The sequence below is a fragment of the Tursiops truncatus genome, chromosome 3 (genome assembly GCF_011762595.2).
Source record: "Tursiops truncatus isolate mTurTru1 chromosome 3, mTurTru1.mat.Y, whole genome shotgun sequence".
Taxonomy (NCBI): Eukaryota; Metazoa; Chordata; class Mammalia; order Artiodactyla; family Delphinidae; genus Tursiops; species Tursiops truncatus.
The window spans coordinates 123,706,625-123,712,624 of record NC_047036.1 but is presented as its reverse complement, the minus strand read 5'-3'; the positions used below and the strand labels follow the sequence as shown (position 1 = coordinate 123,712,624).

General features: G+C 36.7%; 1 protein-coding gene across 1 annotated transcript in view; it reads left to right on the top strand.

Annotated features, from left to right (window-relative positions):
• Positions 1-703: 703 nt before the first annotated feature.
• The window catches only part of JAKMIP2 (janus kinase and microtubule interacting protein 2), a 172,559-nt gene continuing 167,262 nt past the window's right edge, over positions 704-6,000 (top strand). Inside the window, exon 1 of the mRNA XM_019924657.3 lies at positions 704-933. The gene's annotated coding sequence lies outside the window, so the exon portion shown is untranslated. The remainder of the gene's footprint in view (positions 934-6,000) is intronic.

Genomic DNA, 6,000 nt, shown 5'->3' with positions numbered 1-6,000 from the left:
TGTTCCAACTTCCTTTTCCACAGGGGAGTGCCAAACAACTCCAGATCCTCTTCAGAGGGGGAGCTGGAAAAACAATGACTCACCTGAGAAGAACAAGCAGAGTAGTGCCAAGGAATCAAACAGACTCTTTTTTAATTGCAAAGTCCAGCCACCCATTTTCCTTGTTAACAACCTTGAGTGGCTTTGAGTAAAAGATGCTATAAAGAACAAACATATTTGGAGTGATAATAATCTCCTATTACATTATATAACTTTCTCCATATTTGTTATTATTTTTTCTGATTGCAAATTTAATACATTTTATTGGAAAACCATAGAAAATGAAAAAATAGCTAAGCTGTTTTGTATGATTCAGTCTAGACTTCAATAAAATTGAAATATTCTCTTCCCATGGCTATACACCCTTACCCCATTTTTAAAGACCTGGAGTCCAGGGTAGGAGAGACCAAGAGCATCCCAGAGAGCAGCAGCGCAAATTCACTCCCCTCCAACCCCTGCAGCTCCTTTCACCCATCTCGCCTCCCTCTTAGTCTGGTGGCTTACCATTGGTCGTTGCCATGACAACCAGCAGCAGCCAGGGCTGGCAGCCTCTACCGCAGCAGGGGTGGGGCTTTGGAGGAGGGGGCAGGAGAGGAGGAGCCAGAGGAGGTATCTGCTGCAAGTTCCTGGCTGCTTCTGAGCTCACCCCATCCTCCGAGAGGGAGGAGGCCTTGTGGTGATGCTGCTGCTTCTGCCGCCTCGACTGCTGATACTCTAGTGAGGCTGGAAGGGTGGTTCCTATTCGCACCGTCGCCAACCAGAGAGTGAAGGAAAAAAATCCCAGCAGCCGCTGCTGATGTTGGGTTCGGAGGCTGCATCCGACTCGGTCACAAGGAAAATGGATTCAGTTTGCATCTCTCCCTCCTTTCAACAGCTTCTCCGCGTCTCAGCATGGTAAGTAGCAGAGAGCGGGGTTATCTTCTTGGTTTAGCTGGCTATTAAATGACCTGTGTATACATTTGTGGCCTGCACTTGAACAATGACTCCCTCAGAGAAGGAGAGGAAGATGTGGAGACAGTGATGGGGATGGGAGAGAGGAAGGTTGCCAGGAAGAGAGAAGTAAGAAGGCATCTGCTTGTGTTAAAAAAAAAAAAAAATGGTGTTGTGATTTTATCCTGAACTGGCTCAGAATGCAGACTGAGCCACTTGGTTCCTTTCCTTCCAAGCTTAGCAACAGAATCAGGGGGTGGAAAAAGAGCTGACAAGAAATGGATGTTATTGAAGGGAATCATTTAATTTGCGGCTCTCACATACAGGGTTGGGCCTTCCTCAAAAACACATTTGGTGCTTCCTAAGCTTTCCGGCCTAATTATAAGGTGATTTTGCTTATTTCCCTCATTGCTAAGAAAAGGTAGCCCCAGAATTTAGCATTTTATTTCATATTCCGATGTACTCTTGCTGAGAAACCATTTGCCAGATAGAGTTTCATTTTTAGTACATAGATTTGATTGTGAACATACAAATGGATACCCTATGGATATGCATATGATACATACACGTTACTTAGCATTTATGAAACATATTTATATGCAGAGTGTGCTTTGCAATCATTTTTATGGGTTACAAATGACCTTGCATGCTTGGAGGTAATTGCATATTTTTGAAACTGTGCTTCTGGTTTGTATTATTATTCATTGGCTTCATTTGGATTAATGCAAGATTTATTCTTGTTATTGTCCCTTAGTTTCATTGTGACCAATTAGGACAATCTGTATCATAGCACTGGATGTGAATTCATAGCCTGCCTCTTTTCTTTATTTTTAATTGGGTTTGTGGGGGGTGATTTGAGAGCCCTGAATTTACAATGATAGGAAAGGGAGGTGGCTTGTGGTATTATTTTGTGTCTAGCATCTTGCCAAATGAATGTTGAAACAAATCAGTTTTCTTGAAATTCTACCCCAAGCGTTTCATGTTTGTACCTGTGTCCCAGGAAGCACAGATGAGTTGGAAGGTGAAATGCATTCATTTTTTTAATAGTGCTGCTTATTCCTTCAGTATCCAGACACCATTTTACAGTTCCCTCAAATGTTGTGTTATGGGTCTACTTCTTTAGGTGGTTAAGTAGGAAAGTGGGACTGTTTTGAAAATCTAGGTGTTCCCAAGTACCTTAGCCATCTCCAAATTAACCTGCTTATACAATGAAATGAAACAAGAGAGTGAGCAAAGCTTAGGGTGAGAATGTGTGGCTTGCAGGCAAAATGGGGGGCTATTGTAGTTCACAAATGCTTAGTGTGATCTGCTTGACCTTTTATTATGTCACAGCTTTAAGGCAACTCAGGATACTAAGGACGCCTGAGATGAGTAGGGTACAGGGCTCCATTACCACCCAGGATAATAGAAATTTCATTGAATTAAAGCCAGAAAAATCCTTGCAGGTAAAACTGTGTTAGTAACATTACATTTATCATATGGACTATTTTTTATCCATCTCTCTCTTCTCTAACAATATCATTGTCAGGGCAAACATTTTTTAAATGTAAAAAAAAACGTTTGTTCTAATCCTGCATTTTATTTTACACACTGCTCCCCTTCATTTACAATCTTTACATGTATTTGAATCAGGTTTATAGTTTAACTTCTCCGAGAATAAATGTCCGGTTTGGTTTATATATGGGAAGGCTCTTCAGTAACTTAATAGGAAGAATGGATTTAATGTGCTCATGGCATGTCATATATTATATAGATTCACAGCTCCATCAAGTCATGCTACCATAGGCCTTATTATCACAACTACATAAAGTAGAGCAGGGAAAGGGGTACTGGGCTTGTATGTCATAACAAAAATTTTATAACACTCTGCATCCTGAATCGTTAATGATAACTTTTGACTGGCAAAAATTAAAGTTTCAGTAAGCTTTAAAAAATTAAGACATGTTGTAGTTGCAGTTGCATTGTATTTCATGCACTGAAAACAGTTACCTTGGGCTTTGTTTTATTTCCTTTGTTTCGAGTTTTCATTGGGATGTGGTTTTATAGGTGAAGTTGGTACAGTTTGAGCAGAGGCAAATCACTCTGAGTCATGGACATAGAACTGACTCTCAGCAGTGAGTTTCAGCTGTGTGGTCAGACCCTGATGGAAATAAGGGTCTAGTTTTTGATCCTACAACTTGAGACGATTATATGACCTTTGCTGAGGGGTCACAGAAAAGTGAACTGTTTTTAAAGGACTACAAGTTGAACCCTCTAAGAAAGGATAAGGAAATTAGGATTATTTTATTGGGAGAAGTGAAACTAAGAGATGATGATCATTTACTTCAAAGAGCTGGACATTGCTTACTGACATTTTTTGGAGCCTAAAATATGGTCACTGGGCTTCAACTTCATTAGAAAGAATGAAGATTAGAAATACACAATGTAAAACTTCCTGATAGGAAATTTGAACTGTCAACTGGATAACCAGATAAGGCGGTGCATCCTTCTTCAAAACCTCCAAAAGTATGCCATAGACATGCATTTATTTTGAACAGGCTAAATTCTTTCTCAAGAACTTTACTGGCTTTTTCTAGAGTAAATTGTCCATTTAAGAGTGTGCTTTAGTTGTTTAACATCAGGTACTGCTAGACCTGCAACGGTAAGACTCCATGTTGTAATGGGCTTCTAAATTACAGAATCTGAATATTTTTAAAGAAATCAATTGACCGTATGCTTGGAGAAACGTGTATGTTATCTTGTCAGGATGCAGGGACCTGAACATTGTCCTCTTCATAAGACTCCTTTCTCAGCAACTTTATGGAATGTGGTGCCTAACAGCCGTATTAACATTTTTCCCTTTGTATGGATAATTTTAAAAAATGAAACGGGGTTTAGTGGGGTCTAGATACAAAATATCAATAGTTCAAGAGCCATCAATTTGATGTCAGAAAAAACAAAATATATGGAAGATACATACATTTGATTATTTAAATGCGCTATTTAACAACAAGCAAATTAATTAATTACCTTTTTCTCAAATACTATCTTGAAAATGCCATTCTTATTGCAATATTAAACATTTTCACTGGCATTTAAACTTTTGTAAAACTTGTTTTAATTGGGATAAAACACATATTATCTAATTTCTCACTTTGTGATAGGATGTTCCTTATTTCTTCAAGTGACTTCAGAACATATTTCAGTCTTATGTACATGCTTCAAGTCTCCATCAGGGGAACTTAGAAAATAGCCGGAGAGTCAAAACTGTTTTCTACATTTTTCATGGTTTCATAAAAAGATTAATGCTTTGTTTTCCATAGTTGGAACCAAAAAGAAAACAAAATTTATCTTGGAAGTTTTAACAGAAATTACTCAATTGTTTTTTACTGAAATAAATAAACTAGATGTATACTTGGGTGTTACTCTGAGAGGTCAGTTACAGTTCCCCCTGTTTGCACATCCCAAATGTTATTTTACCAAGTGAAAATGTGTTTTCAGACATGATGAATTAATCAGTTGAAAAACAACTATTTGTAGAGCTCATATATGACTAGCACAATTCGCATATCTAGGAACGTAGAATTTCCTTGTGGGGGGTATATAAGCTATACACATGTGCAATAGTTAATGACGAAAACAATATAGTTGTAATTAGCACCATCATTACACCTTATCTTAATATAATCTTTTGTAGTTCTTAAAGTCATTTTACGTTCTTTATTTGTCATCTTATATTCCCCAAAATTCTGTCATGCCAGTAAAGCTTGTGTCATCATAATTATTTTACATTAGTGGAAAGAGGCTCGGGAGATTAGACTTGTTCAAGTTTGGGTTTGGTAAATAGCCTAGTTGGGCCCTAATTCCAACTCACATGAGCTCAAATCTGCCGTATTAGAAAATTTAGCAAATTATCTTGCCGATTTGAATTTTAAAATATCAAATATAGTAAACTCTGCATTAAATGTAGTTCATTTTTATTTGGACATTTATTTGGATATGATTTGTTCTTTGATCATATTGGATTGCCACATAGATTAAATTCATTCTTCAGTTATCAGCCAAAAACAAGGTAGACACAAAAATTATTTTGGAGAAAATCTGGGATTCATGATATTTCATAAAAGCATGAAGCATTTGGGGAAAACTTGGAACTTTGTTGGACTGATGTGCACTTATTTTATACCTAAGTATTATTTTTATTTTTAATGACATAAAGTTGGGGGGTAGCACAGTTTTTTTTCCTGTGCTTAGGACCAAATTAATTTCTATAGGTCCTGGACCTTGAAGAAACTTAGCCCATACCTCCTACCTGTATGTCCTAAGCATCTCTCTACCTACATGTTCTTAAAAATTAAAATGATATTAACTCATAAATAAGTGTACATCAGTTTAACAACTTTCTGATATTTCCTGGACAAATACTTTTATACTTTTCTGAAGTATCAAAAATCAAATACTTTTCTCCAAAATATTGTAGTTTTTTGATGTCTCCCTTTCTTTGCTAACACTGTAGGCACGTACTTTGTCCAACTGTTTGGTAATTCAGCACTGGCCAAAGAGTAAATCATGCCATCTGAACTATCATTTCACATTTGTGAAGTATCCCTTATAATTAATTAGCTTGCAGTACAAGTGACATCTGTCATATTAAAGGCATTCTGCTTTAAATCAATATTCACCAATACAATTAAATTTTCTTTTAAAGGCTCTCTTATTTTACATTTGAAACATATATCCAAATTGTTGGAAAAGAAAGGATAAAGCAGAAATGTATAAGAAAATCCCCCATAAGCCTACCATCAAGAAATAATTACTGTTAGTACTTTGAAATATTTCCTTCTAGATTTTTTTCTATCTGCCAGTATAAACACACTCAGATACACCATTTCATAAATGGGACCATACTCTAAGCATTGTTTTATAGTTTTTTTATTTTATATAAGGTGGCCATCTTTCCATGTCAATGAAATATGTCTCTAGTAAATTTTTAATCTCTGTGTGCATTTTTCTTGATGACTCAAGATATTTTCCCCCACTTTGGGGTCTTCA